The sequence below is a fragment of the Oreochromis niloticus genome, linkage group LG4 (assembly GCF_001858045.2).
Source record: "Oreochromis niloticus isolate F11D_XX linkage group LG4, O_niloticus_UMD_NMBU, whole genome shotgun sequence".
NCBI lineage: Eukaryota > Metazoa > Chordata > Actinopteri > Cichliformes > Cichlidae > Oreochromis > Oreochromis niloticus.
In genome coordinates, this window is record NC_031969.2 from 20,813,523 (window position 1) to 20,831,256 (window position 17,734).

The 17,734-nt window shown below is 41.4% G+C and overlaps 1 long non-coding RNA gene across 17 annotated transcripts in view; it reads left to right on the forward strand.

Moving 5' to 3' along the window:
- LOC102079698 (uncharacterized) overlaps positions 1 to 14,795 on the forward strand; it is a 108,840-nt gene extending 94,045 nt beyond the window's left edge. For 14 of the 17 annotated variants that reach the window (XR_003219621.1, XR_003219623.1, XR_003219620.1 and 11 more), the window contains 2 exons: positions 12,149 to 12,213; positions 13,993 to 14,795. This is a non-coding gene — a long non-coding RNA (uncharacterized LOC102079698). Of the gene's footprint in view, positions 1 to 9,827; positions 9,895 to 9,967; positions 10,074 to 12,098; positions 12,214 to 12,968; positions 13,039 to 13,992 lie in introns of all 17 variants that reach the window. The other 3 variants (XR_003219629.1, XR_003219628.1, XR_002061853.2) reach the window with 3 other exon arrangements.
- Positions 14,796 to 17,734: the final 2,939 nt, after the last annotated feature.

The following is a 17,734-nucleotide window of genomic DNA, read 5'->3' on the forward strand; positions in this document are numbered from 1 at the left end:
GACGAATAGAAACCGAATTTCCAGGGCGATGTTTGTTGTGGTGTACTTAAAAGATTGTTCTCATCCTCAAAATGGCATCTTAACACAAGTCATTTAATTACGCTACTTTAAAAGGGCACAACCATCAGTACCGTTTGTGACTGTACTGTAGCCTCCAGTACTCGGTGTGCCTCGCCACTATCCCCCTTCCAATTAGGCCTCTTCAACCCCCCACCCCACACTGGTAGCCCCTATCCCTTACTCCCTCTTTCAGCTGGTCCACCCTCTGTCTGCCTGTCAGTGTGTCACCCCGGGGTAATGCCCCTCTCTCAGCCCCTTGGGGCCCTTTTGCCTCCAGGGCACTCCATGTTTGCCCAATCATTTGCGAGCCGGATACGGGGATGAATTGTTAACTACAGCAGGTCAGCCAGTGCCCCGCAGCCCCCCAGCCCTCTCTGCTCGCCCTCGACCTGCTGTTGACTCATCTCCATAGCAATGGGGCAGGAATTTCTTTTTTTTTTCTCATGTGTGTGCTGCCAGGCAGTTACCCGCCACCCTTTGCCACTACCGCTTCCTCTTCTCTTCAATCCCTCGGTCTCAGAGCAACCAATCGAAAGGCAGCTGGAGAGAGTCACATGGTCAGGAAGTGTCAAGGGTGCCCACTGTGTAGCGTGGTGCTGTCTCTGGAGCTTGGCTGAACTAGGTTAGAAAGGCCTTAGAGACAAATAAGTGCCATTTGTTTAGTAGGATTTCCTGACACACAAAGCATGCAGATATTTTTTTATATTCTTGCACAATAAAATGTACACTGTGCATTTCCTCTTATCAAAGGCATTGTGATGGTCTAAGTTAACACCATTTATCTTTGATCTCTTGATACAAATCTTGCATTCTTTCATGATACGGTGAGTTTGTCATTAAAAATGTTACATGTGACTATCCCTGAGATGGTCCTTTAAAAGAAAATTCTGATGCTATTTTCATTTAGTCATTGTGCAATCTAATTCCCATCATTGTCTCAGCGTATTGACAAGCTTAAGTGTGTGTTTGCCCCCACACGTTATTAGCTTAGGGCAGGTGAGTGTTTGCCTAGCAGTCTCCCCATATGAGATCAGTGTTTGCCTAAGGAATATACCATGTCCGATTTGTCATGACACATATTGTTTAGCTCATCCAACTGGTCCCTTATAGCTGAGTTGCGTTGTGCCCTTTCAAGTGAGAAATATGTACTTTTTTTGTGTTTTTTCCTCTTTGGTTCAGGACTTGTTGTTGGATTGTGTGACTTGGTGGAAAAGTATTAAGGATGGCATATGAGTGAGAGGAGTCCACATCGCCATTAAGATAATGAATGTCAGTGTGAAAAATCAGCCATTATCCTCCAGGCACATCCCGTAGATGCAGATGAACTCTGAGAGAAGCTGGCTCTCTCGCTTTGTGGTTGTGAGGAAGGCTCAGCAAACTCATTTCTCCCACTGCACTTGAGTGGTTAACCAGCCATTACCCATGGCATGTGCAGCTTTTCATTTAGTCCCAGAAAGTCTTAATCTACAATATTTACTGCATCTTAAACAGCATATGTGTTTGCATTTAAAGTGTCATTGAGTAATGGTTCGGTGTTTTGTGGATGTCTGTTGAACAATGTCCATATTAGTCACTATTAGCCTGCAAGTATATTCGAATAGCTGTGTGCCTTTTGTGAGTCTGTGTGGCTGTTGTCCTGTGCCACTATCTGGGTGGTCCTTATGGCTGATTTGATGGTAATCCGCATGTCCCATAAATCAGTGTCCAGGGTTTGGCCGGGAGCTGATGCTGTGTTCCTCACTGGAGCAAGCAGCTTTAGGCACTAAACCGAGACCCCAGCCCCTGCCCTGCCCTGACCTGGCCACACGTCAGCTCTCCACACCACCTCTAAAATAACTCATCATGCATGGCTGCCTTTGGAAAATGGCCTCAATTCTGAGCACATATGAGCCACCAACAGTAGAGCCACAGTATTAATGGAGGGCAACATTATAAACCGTGTATCTGTATATCGTGATTTCAGTCTTCCAAGTTCTCAAAACTTTTTGATCGTGTATATTTTACTTTCTGTGAATTATTATAGAAAGTTTTTTATTTTTCTTTACTAATATTACACTTGTTTGTTCTGACTCGTGGCTAACACAAAGTGACTCTGATAGGCTTCTAGAGCCCTGCCCTCAGCTGAGATGCCTTATGAAAGAGCTAAGATTAAAGTCAAATCTCAGTCTTTGTAGGGCCTACACTTCTCTCAGAGAATGAGGAGGGAGGGTAAAGGCCCGTCCGGCTGTCTGGCTTGCATACAGCTCTCTACTGAGCTTTTATCTAGGGAGATTGCTTGCAGCTCTGTCCAGACCCGACTCCTACGGAGTGCACAGTCCTGAGACCTGTGGCATTAATAAAGATAATGCTGTTTGGAATAATAACAGTCAATTCTACTCAAGAGAAACAACAGACACAAGTGGGCATAATACAAAAGAAACCTAGATGAAAGGCTGGTAGGTAGGTCCATGCACCTCTCTGGCTCTCTTGTGGGAACTGATGGAGCCTATATCAGTATGCTCAAATACAAACAGCCCTGAGTGGGACCCTATATCAATTTTGACGCTTGGTGCCGTGATGCAGAAACACAATTTGTTCTTTTGTCTGCCAAGATCACAGAGGGAGATTGGTGACTTGTCTTTCATTTCATTTTTTCCCCCTCGCTCAACTCCTTTTCATTCTCTCTGTTCTTGCCTTCAGTGAGTACAATTTAGTTTGATGAGCAGGTGGTCTTTTTTTGAATCTTACAGTGCTTCTGGCTCCCACCTCTGGCGTGTGGGGCTTTCAGTTGGAGTTAGTCATGTAGGCCAGAATTAGAAGGGTGGAGGAGAAGGAGGAGGAATAGGTCCAGTGTCTTGGTATTGGCAACCTTAGCACCCTGCAGTCAGAACCATGCAGTGTGCAGATTGAAAGAGTTATTTTGTTACTTAAGCTTTCAGCCGCACCCCAGATGGCTTTTGTGCTGGCCAGGGACATACTTGGGGACAAGGTTAAAGTGACAGAGTCCTTTAGGCCCGTGGAGTCCCTGGGCACAGCAGGTAAAGCACTGTGGCCGAGACAATGAAAGCGCCGCCTGCTCTGCACTTTTCCGTCTTGAATCTTAACACTGAACCAAAGGAAAATAGTTGGTTTCGAGCGAAGGGAAACTTTTACTTCTCACCACACCCACAAAAAACACACATGTACACTGCATGAAGGAGGGATTCAGTACTTTCACTGCTTTACCTTTGATCTCATGTTTCATCACACGGGTACTATATATATACTCAGCTCTGTTACTACTTAAAGGAATTTATGGTCAGTCACAGTATCTATCAGACATGATTTTGCAATAACCTCCATGGTGACACCTCGACATGCGAACGGTTTTGTGTCAATCATCCTGAACAAAATACGGTGCTCAGCTTTTTTTTGCATCAAAAATGTCTTCTACTTCCAACTATATTTATTCTTGTTATATTTTAACAAAGAAAAACAAACATGCTCGTATTTAAGAAACTTGGAAACTAGTTCAGTCGCTCTTCTGAACCACCGCTTGTGATGTTGAACTCCATGTGGTCGCAGTTACCTATTTAACTAGTACACGACTTGGGGGGGGGGGGTTATTTAATCGTGCCATAATGCCATGACAAACTTGTCATTTAAGTGTCTAAATATGTGACCGTCACTAGAGGTGGTTAAGGCTAAATCATATCCCCACAGAGTATGGCTATCATGAAGGTAGTGTCAGAGTGAGTAATGAAGTGGTGATAATATGGTGAGAATGTCATGCTTTGGTCCTTCAAGTCAGATCTGTAAATCAAACTGAGAGGAGTGATTTGGTCATACTGATCTGTTAGCCATTCTCGGTTTGTCCCCCAAGTGTTTATCATAGAGCTTTCACAAGTGGCCACTTCTGCTTGCACTGATAAACAGCACGGATTGGATCCAGACCCTGCTGGGTTATAGCTGGAGCCCTTGGGCTTGTAACCACACAGACTGAGAATGTTAGTCATTTGTTTATTATTGGCAATATTTGCCTGCTCCTAATCTTTGGCTGGATTAGCCAGATTAGGTGTTTCTCATCCTACCTTTTTCCACTTTGGCATTCAGGGACATTTACATTTTGCATGTTTTGGTAATGCCTGCACTGACAACATGCGCATGCATAGACATGCTTTTAGGCTTGTGCACTGATGCGCGAATGTGTGTTTAAGTAAATGCTATTTCACATGTATCGCTGAAGGATGTTTGCAATCAAGAGTTTGACTGATATCCCCTCTAACTCCTTCCTCTTTATTGCAGGGATCAGGGTCAGTAGGAAAACTATTGCTGTGGCTGATATTTTATCCCATACCAGGTCATCTTGCTTTGTGGTCAGTGCTTGGAGCTGAAGGAGTGTTTGGATCTAGCAATTTAGGGCTCCAGAAAATATTTTTTGTCATTTATTTTTTTAAACGGAAACACTCGCAAGAGCCCTGTAGGAAACAATTAATCAAAGAAGCTGAATGTCAGTGCGGCGTCACTGGAATCGGAAATTACTGATGTCATGAAGATGGAGAAAGTGGTCAGAATGGCGATTGGCCAGTTCTGTGTCATGAAACTACTGGCCGAAAGTCACCTGGATCAGAGAGGAAATAGGGTTTACTGAAATGAGCTAGCTTGTTTAGTATGACCTTTACAGAGCTGATCCCAAACACTACATAAATCTGTTTCCAGTTTCAAAACACAACCACGCACATGCTCATTAACATGCCGTACTGCTTCACCCAAACAGTGTTTTTGTGGGTGAGAAAGTCCTGCGAATCTGCACAAACGCCCAGCACATAATTCACGCTCCTCAAATTCCCCCACAAACATGCACAGAAGCATGCACCACTGCTGCAAGATGGGCAGACATATAGGAAGTTTGTATCTATGCGTACGAGTGTGAATTTTGAGGTCAAAAGTTTAAGAATGATGGTTTGAAATTCTTTGGAGTAGTCAACTTGGGTGAGAATCTGATATCACAGGGCGGAGGAGTACAGTAAGTCACTAGATTTATGTTAAAACTGCTGCTTTCTGGCTGTTTAAGGCCAGTCAGACTTCATTAGTTTCTAAGTACATTATTACTCTTTTTTTATTACTTTTGTCTTTTTAGGTAATTTTCAGGGAAATAATCTCACATTTAAGGATGTTATGATAGTTCTATATAGCCAGGGCTAAATTCTCTTCTTATAATATAAGAAGATAATTATATAAGGTTATATAAATGTATAAGGTTTTCAAAAAAATGTTAGTGTGTGATTTGTCTTTACTGAGCTCTTGACGTTTCTGTTTAAAGTCTTGTTTTAAGCGAGTTGTATTTTAGAGCCATCAAGTCTATAGTGAGTCACCTCCTCTGAAATTTAGTAAAGTCTCAAAGATTAAAAATCCCTCAGACATTTTGATAGAGATGCTAATATTCGGTGTGACTGACAAAATGAATGTTCAACCCTCCTTCAGCATCCCTTCTGACCCACCACAGAAAAGTCTCTTTACTTGCTGCACATGTAAGCTCTTCAGCTGAAGCAGTCACAGCTGAGCTTCATGGGGTGTTGGTTAATTGGCAGTTTTTGGTATGTGCAGATATGCTTCACTATGCATATCTTCCTTAATGTCCCTACCACTATTTGCTTTTTTTTAAAGTGTCCTTTAATTGGCTGCACAGTCACAGTCTCCTGCTTTAACTCTCCCCTGTGGAACCTAAATGTGGCCTGTTTGACCTCGAGGCCTCGGGGTGACAACCTTGTATTTGCAAGCTTTAACCATCTGCTACTTACAGTTTTTTCCCTCATCTCTCCTCTTTCCCTCTGTTTCTGCTTTCAGTGTGAGTTTTAATGGTGATCTCTTTTTCATCGAAACAGCATTGGGTCACTGAAAATAAAATCCGCTCTGTTTCAACGCCTTCCCATAACCCTGAACTATTCTGGGGTCTTTTTTGTGTGTGTGTGTGTGTGTCTCCATTGGCCATAGTTAGGCCGTGCTGTCAACATGGTAACGTGTCTGCCCCCTTAGACGCCAAAAAAGGCCTCAATGTTGGACTCTAGAGGCAGAGTGCTAGATCTGACCATGCATTCTCCCTACACACCAGTCACTTTTAACAGGCTGTATCAGCAATACTCAAAGACCTGAGAGTACTCTGATCCCACCATGGGGTGTATAGCAGTGGCTCCGGCTGTGCTACACTTTAATCCCCTTTCCTTTCAACCACAATGGGAAACATGTGCTTACTCTGTGTAGGGTACAGGCCCACCATGGGAGAAGCTGTTTACCTTTGCTCCAAAACTAACATTTCATGGATCTTGTGACAATTCTTGGTCACTGCACCTTCTGGTTTAAAAGGGTCGTAGAAGGTGACGTTTTTATTTGAGACTAGATGAATCTTTACCGCTGCTGCTTCTGAATAAAAATGTTTCCTCACTTCACACCTTGTAAAACTTGACACACATTTTTGTCCAAGTATGCATGGATAAAGGGAAGAGTTCAAGGCCAGGTTTGGAAAACAAAGTGACATAAGGTACATTTGAATGAGTGAGTGGTGCAGCACGTTTGCTTGATTCACACTTTCCCAGTCGTAGGCCTCGGTTTCTATCTTTGTCTAACATTCTTCAAGTGCAATGTATGATGGTTAATTAATGGCACAGCAAGTACACGAGTTCCCACTCAAACCTCCAAAAAAGGGGTTTTTGCACACCCTTAGAACTGAATATGTCTTATTTTACAACCACCTGAACTTCATTATCCTCCTAAGTTTCCATGTGGGCCAGTAACACCAATATAACCCAGATTTTTGTACTTTCTTGCTTCTTAGTGAGATAAAAACTATATCTAAACACCAGCCTAATCCACCATGTGGACATTTTCATTAACCTAAAGCTAAGGTCATGACCCATGTCACCAAAGTTCTGTCCCAGTTCCGGTGATGAGTAGTTTATGTGCTGCCAGAAAACTTCGACAGAAAGATTCAGAGGTGTAAAACAGAAACAAGTAACCATATGTCACGCTGGAGGGCAGGAAATAAACTCCAGATGAAGACACTACATTGTGGTTTATTTTGCTTGTGTGTGTGGGTGTGCACATACTGTAATGTAAGTGAACTGTAGGACTGTCTTTTGAGTTGCACAGCACGCAGCATCTCCATTTCCACCAACTTATTCTAATTGTAGGATCATAACAGTTTTTTTGTTGATCTATTGGTCAATGACTTTATCAAATATTTGCTAATATCCTAAATATCAAAAATAATGACAGCTATCATCACAAGTTATAACGTGGAACACTGCTCGTTTTCTTATTCTAAATATTACAGATAAAACCGTAAGACATGAGAAATTCAACCGGCAACTCAGTGGCTAAGACTGTTTTGATCCATGTCTTGCACACTGGACCTTTTACATAGCAGATACTAGATACCCTTTACCTTCATTTGTTCTGTTATAACAAAAATAAGGCATATGGTTGTAGAGAATAACTTCTTGTGTTTTTACCTTGTTAAGCCTTAGATACAAGGATAAATCAGCTTTTTTGATAAATTACTATTACTATTACTTGATTGACATGATTTGGATTGTTGAAGCTAATAACATTTGTGTCATATATTAAATATTTGTATCGTTTATTTTTATTTTTTGGGCAAAGCAACCAGAGCTTCCAGTTCAATAGCTTTTTGTGCGCATTGTGCTATATCAATTTACATTGACTCTAATCTGAGGCTTTGGTGACCAATTCTAAACTTCTGACTGGTGGCACTGTGTGATTTAGACACTGGCCTCCACAGGTGTGGCAAGTGATCTGAGGGATGAGTGAATTCTTCCTGAGTAATGGTAGCCATGATTTGCTCCCCATGTTGCCCTGCTCAAATCTTCCCCTTCCTGTTGTCTTATCTGAGCATCCAGTGCAACCTAAACCTGGGTGCGGTGCCTCTGTTCCTCCATTCCCTGTGCAGCCGGTCCCCATTGCTGGTTTTCTCAAATGTCACTGTGAAGAGAGAATGACCCACTTGAGTTGGACTGACTGACAGAGTCCTGACACCCCATTGTAGGCACCCTGTCTCAACTTCCTGCCACCCACAACTTCCCACCTTCTGACCTTTGTGGCACCGAGGGCAAAACAGGCAAAGGCATTCAGCTATGCAGTAGATCCATGAAGAATTTTCTTTGTTTTTATAATGGACACTGAAAAGTATTGATTCTTCTTCCAGACTCAAAAGTAATTTAGAATTTCTTAAAACATTTTTAAAGACGTATACGGATAATGGTACTAGACGGAGAGTAGACTAAAAGAGGGGAGACTTAACATAGATTGTGTAGAGATTATACTTCCTCCAGCTGTCTGGATTTGATTAAGCCAAACAGCCCACCAGCATAAAGCCAAGCAGCCTCTTTAACACTGTAACTTAAAAAAAAAACTGCAAATAGTTACAAATCTGACCACTGAAGTTAAAATGCACAGAGATGTTAGATGTGTTCAGCAGCATATCATAGAACCAAGCAGTCATTAAGGATATGCACACTGAACTTGTGCATAATAACTTTGCCACACCATGCTTATTTATGTGCTAACCCAAACTTCATTACTCCATAGAATAATGAGGCTTGTTTAAAGTAAAATCATTGACCAAAGCCAAATTGACACTTACTTAAGCTTGATAAACTGTTATTTTCCTGGCTTAATTCTCTAGTGCATGGTAACTTGAATAGGATTTGAATCATTTGTGAATCATCTATCATTTGCATTCCTGCCAAATACGCTATAAACATGTTTCCACATGTGTTCATTCCATAGCTGATCTGCCAAACAGCAGTCGAAGGCTGCTGAAAGAAGGCTTATCTCAGCCTTCTATGAAAATATATATATTTCTTTTTAAAGGAATGTGGAATCAAAGGAATCTGTGATAATTTTACTGGATATTGCATTTTTTTAATGGTTATTTTGGCCAATGTCCGATGCTGTCAATTTTTTTTGTACATTCACAAAGACAGGAAGTTTTGTGGGGAAAAATCTGATTAACTGAGTGCGTGCGTGTGTGGGCGTTTTTGTGTGTTTGTGTCTGAGTATAGCCACCAAACTTTGAATGTGTGTGTGGACTTGCAGACCTTAGCTCAGCTTGGCGATGTAATCTGATTTGCAGAAAGGAACGGGTCGTTTCACATGACTGGTTTAAAGGACCGCTGGCGCAAGGTTGTGCCAGTGTCCCTGACTGATTTGTGTGTGTGTGTGTGTGTGTGTGTATGGATATATGTACTTCAATACTTGTGTGTATACACCTACAAGTAATAATTTGTTTTCACAAAGTGCAATGCAGACATATGAGCATTTGCTACTATAGGCTTGTCTCCACTAGAAAAAGAGGTGTTGAAGTTTGCAATGTGGTCGAACACACCAGAGTGCTGCTTTTATTCCGTTGTTCTTCGGTTTAAACATGGTTTATTTGCAGAAATAAAGCCACCACTAATTAACAGTCAATTACACATCTGGAAAAAAGCAAAGCTCTGCTACAGACACGGATGAAGGTTTTGTTTGCAGCTTTCTGTTTACACATCTCTTATAATCAGAGCTTTATTTTGAACTAATGGACCATCAGAAATTATATCAAATAATTGAAATCATCCTATAGCCTGAGCCCTTTTTAGGAGACTGCTAGGATTAAAATCCCCTTAAAGCTTCCCCTATGAATCTGCTGGGTTTTTTTTTTTTTTTTTTTTTTTATAAATAGAAAAAAAAAGTTTATTGATGTTTTTGTGGTCGAGATTCTCAGATGATTTATTTTTATTTTTTTTTCTTTTGAGCTGGAAGAGGTCCATCATGTGATTTTCATTGGAGAGTGGCCGGAGGAGACGACCACAATAAAAACAAGTGAGCGTGCATGAGTGTGTGTTTGTGTGTCATCTGGCCTTGTTAATAACTGCAGGTTGTTTTCCATCTCGAGGTCGTCAACTCTGGTCATGGCATACACAAATGGAAGAGAGGAGGCCCTAGGAGGTGATATCTGTGAGTGCTCCTGGGAGTGGCGTGTAAATGCATGCACAGGTCTTGTGAGTTTCTCAGTATTTGTGCTTCTGAGAGTTTGTGAGAGTTGCAAGTGTGTGTGAAAGTGTTGTTGCTTGAAAGTGTTTTCCTGTGTGTGGAGAACTCATAAGCAGGATGATGTAGCGAGCAGGAAGCTCTGATCCCAATAGGCGTGTCAGCAGGAGTAGTTTTTCATAAGGTAGTAATCTGACCAGACAAAGGGGTGTCCAATATTAAAGAGAGCCCCTACCCCTGAGCTAATCAAGACCTGACCAACCCTTCTGCTGGCTCACCAACTCTCTAAACATTACCTCATCTGGAGGCTTAGCCTAGCCACATGCAGCTCCAGTCTGCTGGTGTACATGATAACTCACTTAGCACAGTATGATAGCTAGAAAAAAACGGAAATATAAGAAAGGATATAAAAGAAATGGGACCAGCACACAACTACCTATGGTGCCTAGTGCCAGGGAAAGGTATTTTAAAAGGCAGAGGAAAGAAAGAATCATTTTACCATGTCCTCCAGAAACTCTGGGAAGCAATTTGCCGGTATTCAGTTTCTCTCCCCACCGTCCTGTTATTGCTGTTTTCCCCTCAACTCTTGGAGCCTTCAACCTGAAAAGGAGAGTTTTTTTAGTTTAGGCTTTGTGTCACTCGGAAACAGTGCCTTTGTTGCCAAGGCAACAGTTCTGGGACAATGAAACTCAGAAGCAGAGAGCACCTTTGTCTTGGAATGGGCGAAGAGTGACCGAAGCTGTCTTTGGTCCAGACTCTTAACGTGTTTGCATGTGCTGTAGAAACCTGCAAGAGTCTTGATTCAGTATCTACCTGAACCTGTTGACCTCATAAAATAAAACCAGCACACCAAATAAATTTTAAATGTTACAATGGAAAAGCTACTTTGACTACTTAAATTTTCCTGGGCTGCCAGGTTTTGCAGAGCTCCCCTGAAAGCTTAGATTTACATTAAGCAAAGATGAAACGTAGATCTCAGTTTCTAAACCGGATTTGACTTTTTTTTAGTTTCTGCGAAAGTACTGCTTTCACTTATTTTTACATACAGTCATACAGATATGAGTCATTTTCTGCTTTTGTTCTTTTTCATATGGTTAACTTCTACATGTACAACATGCTCACAAATTTCAGTTATTAGAGCTAACAAACAATAGTGCCCATAGACTCTATATAAAAGAGGCTTTGGCTTACCATGTTAAATTTCTTGAGCTTAAAGTGGCTATGTTTAGGCCAGAGAGTAATTATGAGCTATTAGTTATCAGCTAATGCTAGCAAGCTTGGTTAGAAAGCTACATCTGTCAGTTGTATGGGTCCATTTCACAGACAGAGATATCAGAAGTGTACTGGGGTTTCACTCACAGAAAGTGGAGCAAAGCTTTGTGCACAGATTTTACCAACTCATAGCAGGATATTATTTCTCCCATTCAGTGAATTAGCAGAGGTAAAGAATAGAAAACCGGTACTGCCTTTAGCTGCCTATGCCAGCTGCTAAACCCTGAACATGCCGTTTTAAAAAAAAGATTTCTACATACTGCAGCTTTTTTGGCTCTAATTTGAAATATAATTTTGGATGAGTAAGTGGGACTTTCCTTAAATGAGTCAAGTCACTTATGATCTGTATGTCTGTGAGAGACCTGTTGTTTTTACAGACACTGGAGAGGAAGCAAGTTGTCTTATGTACTATTCATTTATTTTAAAAAGATAAAGTTCACATGTTCTGTAATCCTTATTGTACTGTTGTTTCCTTCTCTCTGTTTTCTTGTTATAATGTTTAGAAAATGGGAAACCACATAATTAATTATAGGAACATTAAAATAATCCAAATCAGTTCAAGCAAGTGTACTAAATGATTTCATTTTAACACCCAACAAGACTCAGAGATTATACAACACTGCGAGTTAATCTTGTGGCATCTGTAAATCAAGGGAACATTTGGTATTACTCATGTACAGTTATCAAAGTTTCTTAATACAAGTTTGGGCAGTGTTGGTCGAGATAAAATTTGACTCCAGTTTTTTTTTTCTTTTGTCTTTTAGGTGCACCTCTCTCTGAATCACTTTATTTCGCCATTCTTTATCTTTTTCAGATGATCTCAGGTGAGCACCAAGAAGGGGCTGAGTAATGGAAACATGACCTCAAGAGATTCAACAGGTAAGATTCTGTCTTTTGTTTGATCTTAAAGCCTAGGAGTACGTGATTACACACAGTGTCATCTTATGAGGAGCAGCGACCGTTGCTATAAACAACCACAGTATGGTATGTTGACTAAATAAACAGAGGAAGAAGTGGTAGTTCACATATATGAGAGATGTGATCAGGGTGGTGCCACTGGATTCATGCCCGTGTTCTTGCTGTTTTTTTTTATTGTGTAACCCAAGTCATGACAGCACAGTAAAGAATGCAGGGACACAGAGATATCACTTCAAACACAACTTCTCTCAGGAGCCTCAGATCCTTTCAGTGGAACTGAATGAAGATATGCTTTGATGGCCCACCACAGAGTCGGTGGCTTTCAAAGAAACCTGTTGATGGGACTGCACAGTGCACCCAGCCAGCTGAATGAGTGGCACTGTATTTGTGCCTCTCAGGATACTCCTGGGTGTTCTCATTGGAGGTCAGATCTGCTTGACCTCAAGTAGTCATTTTCTGTGGATTTTTTTGGCTTGGCTTATCTTCTTTTTTCTTCCCTTCCATCTTGTTCTCTCACCAAATGGAGGAGAACTGTGTATGGATGGCAGGGTGCCAGCAGACAGGTACAGTAGATGTGCTGATGAGGGATGGTGATAGGGGCAGGCCTCAGTTGCAGCCTTGGGCAGAGAGAGACATACACAGGCAGGCGTAGACTCAGAGGCAGGTTGAAACCTGGTGCTGTATGCTGATGTTTCTCTGCTTGGCTGTGCTCCAAGGTGAGGCATGTGAGAGAAACGTGGGAAGGGAAAATCCAGAATGGAGGCCAGAAGAGATGCACAAAGTCAGGTAAAGGAATTCTGTCCTCCTTTTCCTGATTTTCAAAGCTAAAACCACAATTAAAAAAAAGAAGGGTAGCTAAGAATATCTAGTGGTAACAAAAAGTGGGAGAGGGAATAGGCGCATGAAGAAAGAGTACAAGAATGAGGCTATACTGTACGCTGATGGAACGTGACTACTCACAGGTAAACCAACTCAGAGGTGCAGACAAGCAGAAAGAAGATAGGAAACATTGATAGAGGACTGTCTATCCTCTGACATGTTCCTTCCCCGGGCAAAGAACAAGCAGGGCAGGCCGTCCTGCCACTTTTCTGCCATAAAACATGCAGGGTTGAGTGGGTGGTGGACAACGTAATGTCATTTTGTGGAGGGTAAAGCAAAGCCTGGGTTGTCAGGAGAGCACCTCTGTGTATTACGTCATCTTAAAAGCAGATGTTGAAGCTAGATTAACGATGAGAATTCAGAAAATAATTCAGCTGTTCAGCTGCTTATTGAGCAATTTGCTTATATTTCTATCTTTAGTCTTAAAGATGGACTTATCTTTCTTTTCTTTTATGAAAAATAGTTAGCCTCATTTGCATGATTAGCTGGCCTGTTACGCTGTATCCAACAAAGGCATCTGGAGTTAGCCAACACACCATAATGTGATAATTTCAGCAGCGAATGAGGCTGTGGGTAATTCCTCTTCTCAGGCCCATTTCTTTTGTCAGCAGTTTTTTGAAAAGAGCCAGTTCTGTTCTGCTAAAGTAATCAGCTGCGCAGAAGTTGATCAGTTTTGATGTTTTATTAATTTAATAATTATTTGACGTAACTTTATAAAGCCTTGACTCAACATTTTAAGCAAAACATTGTTATAAAGGATCCTATACTTATCTTTTTTTTCTTAAGCGCGGGTATGTCTCAATATTCAAGTAAGTGGTTTTGGGCTCCAGTCAGTCATTAGTTTCTGTATTATGTTTCCAGGATCATACTAAATCCCGGTTTGGACTGTTGGACCAGCATCCTCTGAAGCAGATGTTTGCTCCTGGCACGGCTGCCGACAACATGAGCTCCAACACTGGCAATCTAGCTCTCAGGATTCAGTGAGCAGCGTGAGCTTGGAGAAGCTATGACATAAACGCAGCAGGACGGTGAATCGCGTTTTGCTGCTCAGACATCATGGAACAGATCAGTCAGCCCCATCTGGAGAAGTGCTCTATAGAAGAGTCATATATTTGCCATAGTTACTTTGATGGATACAGCATGTTGTTTGACTTTATTTTTCTAATTGATTTTAATAGAAATGATCATTTCCCTCCATCTATGTATCTTCTCTTGTTTTTCAGATTTTAATTACAGTGTCGCTCATTCAGTAACTTCAGCATTTACTGTGTGATTTTTGTCATTTTTGTTCATGTGACTGTTTTCAAAGTGGCTCTTATAAAACTGCAGAAGAAAGTTTATCCAGGGAGGAGCACAAAAAATGTCTCCTACTGTGTAAAAAGACTTGATGCACATGTGATTGAGATTGATCAGAGGAATCACTCAGTCAGTGGATATGTGATTTTCATCTTCTTACTGCAGCGACAAAGAAGCCATTGTCATTAATGTAAAACCATGATTTCTCCTTCTGACGCTGCATTTTATTGTGACACATTGGCAGCGTCTGCTAATTTCAGTTAATAATCCTTTTAAGCAGTTTATTCTCATTATGATTTATGACTCCATAGCTTTTGTTGTTTTTGTTAAGCCCTGTTAGCAGAAATTAAAAGGTGTATCCAAGCTGCTGCCTGTTTGTTGTGTCATTCCAGATACATGAGATAAATGGTTGGATGTTTCAGTGGTGTTCGTTGTTACGGTTATTCATGCTGGCTTCCTTACTAGTTAGGCCAGTATGTGCTAGTCTGGCATTTGAGGGATAAATGGGGCGTTATCTTTTTTTTTTTTTCTTCAAAGGAAGACAAGGTAAAGGTGAACTTTACAGTAAAATTTTAATATGTTACATTTAAACTGAAACAGTGATTTTTTAATAGTTTTACTGACAATCGCAACACACTGAGTGTGTATTTTTAGTTGATGTTACAATCTAATGTGTAAACGCATCACTTATTATAATCACAAGGAATTTGTAGAAGTAACAGTAAAGAGATGACATCATTTTGCTGAGTTTACACTCTACAAACGTGTCACGTATGATGTTGATGGAGAAGTGCTTAATGTCACGTTATAGGTCAACATGTGTCAAAATGCAGGGAGTTTTCAACCGTACTGTGGAAGAAATCCCCACAGGTCCCTCGTCTTGTCCCAAAAATATTCAACATACGTCGCTAATGCATGCATTGTTTTCATTTAGTCTGAGTGACTTCAGCATTTCAGCAGTGACTTCCCATTCAACTGTCTTTCACTGTCATTTCAGTTACGATTCAATAAAGTCTGCTTCAGGGTGGGTGGGAGCTAAGGGCCATGTGGGGAGAGGGAATGGCACATAGGTGAAGGAGTGTATAGTTGCTAAGGGTGTAATTATTCCTCAAGGGGTTACTTATTGTTGTCCTTGCCTCAGTGATAAAACAAAGCTGACTGGGCAAGTTCCATTACAGTTTGTTCGGGCTTTTATTCTAGTGCTTGACAACTTGTCTTGAGCATCATAGGAATTATATTAAGACTCAAATTTGAGGTGGACGAGGTCATAGCCGTCTGGAAAAAAAAAAAAAAAAAAAACGACAAGCGGGATAAAGGCCCCGGTGGTGATGTTTTGGAAGTTGAGCTTTGTGACATCTTTATGGCCCTGCTTATGTTCAACAACATTAGCATGTCCACAATGCACTTCTCTGCTTGTCTGCCTCCCCCCTTTTTTTCTCTCCTCTCTTTTCTCACACACATACACATTTACACAACTCGGGGGGGAAAAATGACCTCTCGGCAGCTCTCAATTCACTGCACTTCTATAGCCTTGAATGGACCGGCTCAACAAAAGGTGACATAATTTTCTCAGGGTTTGATTGGCCCCCTCCATGCCACAAGATGACATCATGCAAGCCTCCCCCTCAAACACTCTACCACCACCTCCAGCACTATCACACAACCCCCCCCACCACCACCACCCTCTGTTCTTGGATGCTGGGTTACCAAGACAACAGAGCTAGGCCCAGGCCATGGGGCAGGACTTGGCAACGTATTGCAGCTTGGCTGTCCATAATAAGCTCAGGCAGCGTTGCTGTTGTGTTTGTGGTAAACAGTCTTGGGAAATGATACGGGGGAGACGGGAAGAAGGGATGGGATAATGATAGGTTGCCTTTTCATTCAACCTCTCCTCTACATGGAGTATTTATGTAGCTATCAGCGTCAGGAAGTATTTCAACAAGAAGTGTCAAGTCACAAACCTTTGATGTGAAGATTCCTGTCAACTAGTGAACTCTTACAACTTGAAGCCTCCACATGGTTCTGGTATAAGGTTTACTGTCTCCATTTATATTCAAGTTCAAGGAGAGAGCATTTGCCCACAAGGCATGGCTAATTTGCTTTTATTAATTACTGATTTTTATCCTGTAAAAATGCGTGAGGATTGAAATGCAAGATTTTTCAAAGCTATACTTTGTACTTGTTGCCTTTAAAAAAAAATAATGTCAGTATATGTATTTCGAATTTGACAGAATATGACACTCTTTTCTAAAGCTGTGGACAGTGGTGGTATTTGTCATTCCACTGGTCTATGACATCAAATAACACATCCTAGGTTCTCACACAGAATCAGAGCCAGAAAATCTGCTGGCTGCCTATGGCTCAGCTCTGTAAAACCTGTGTCCCTAACTAATAAATGCCACTTTTCATACTGGTATGCATCCAGAAATATTACAGCCCCTGTATACCAGACTATCACACACATACAAATGACCATTTCCCCTTGGAATTGTCATTAATGAGGATAATTTGAAGGTGGTTGACATACAGCTCTGAGCCAAGCCTTGTTGGTTCCAAACTCTCCTGCAGCACTGATGCCTTTCAGCACGCTCCAAACCATTTCCTCAAATTGGTGCTGTATCCCAAGAAAAAATGACACAATTACCGCTTGGTCTTGGAGAGAGTCCATGCTTCATGTTGAACATTACATATTGCACTAAAGAGTCGTGTGACGCATGTGCCTCTGCTGGTACGTATTGGTTTAAATAGTCAATATAAGGTAATTTTTATCCGTCTTTCCATGCAGGTTTTTGTCTTTATCGTGCCCATCATGTAAAGTCTCTTACCCATTTTAAAGTGCTGCTCTCTCTAGTTTTCATACTTTGCCTTTCGTCTTCCCTGTGGTGTGATGTGATTAACTGTGGTGCACAGGGTTGGCCCCTTTTTGGACTTTGTTGGACGAAAGCAGCTTTAGTGGGTTTTTGAGCTTGGTTGAACACCGACTGGGTATCGGTTACCTCTGGCATGCCGAGGATGCGTGGGCTCCCAATGTCCATGACGTCGATCCACTCAGCTTTGCTTGCAAAAAAGAAATGGTGGGAATCTGCTATACCCTGCCCTTTCTCCTTATTTTCCACAATTGTTCTTTTATGGAGAGAACCTATTTTCCAACAGGTTTTCACGTGTCATGGAATTTACCTTGAGTGTATTTTGGCTGTATTTTCCCAAGTAAGAACTTCATCAATAAAACAACTTCAAAGTGAGAGTGACATTAAGGTAATTCATATTGCACAACTTATTCACTGTGACAGCCTTGACTGGACTGGAA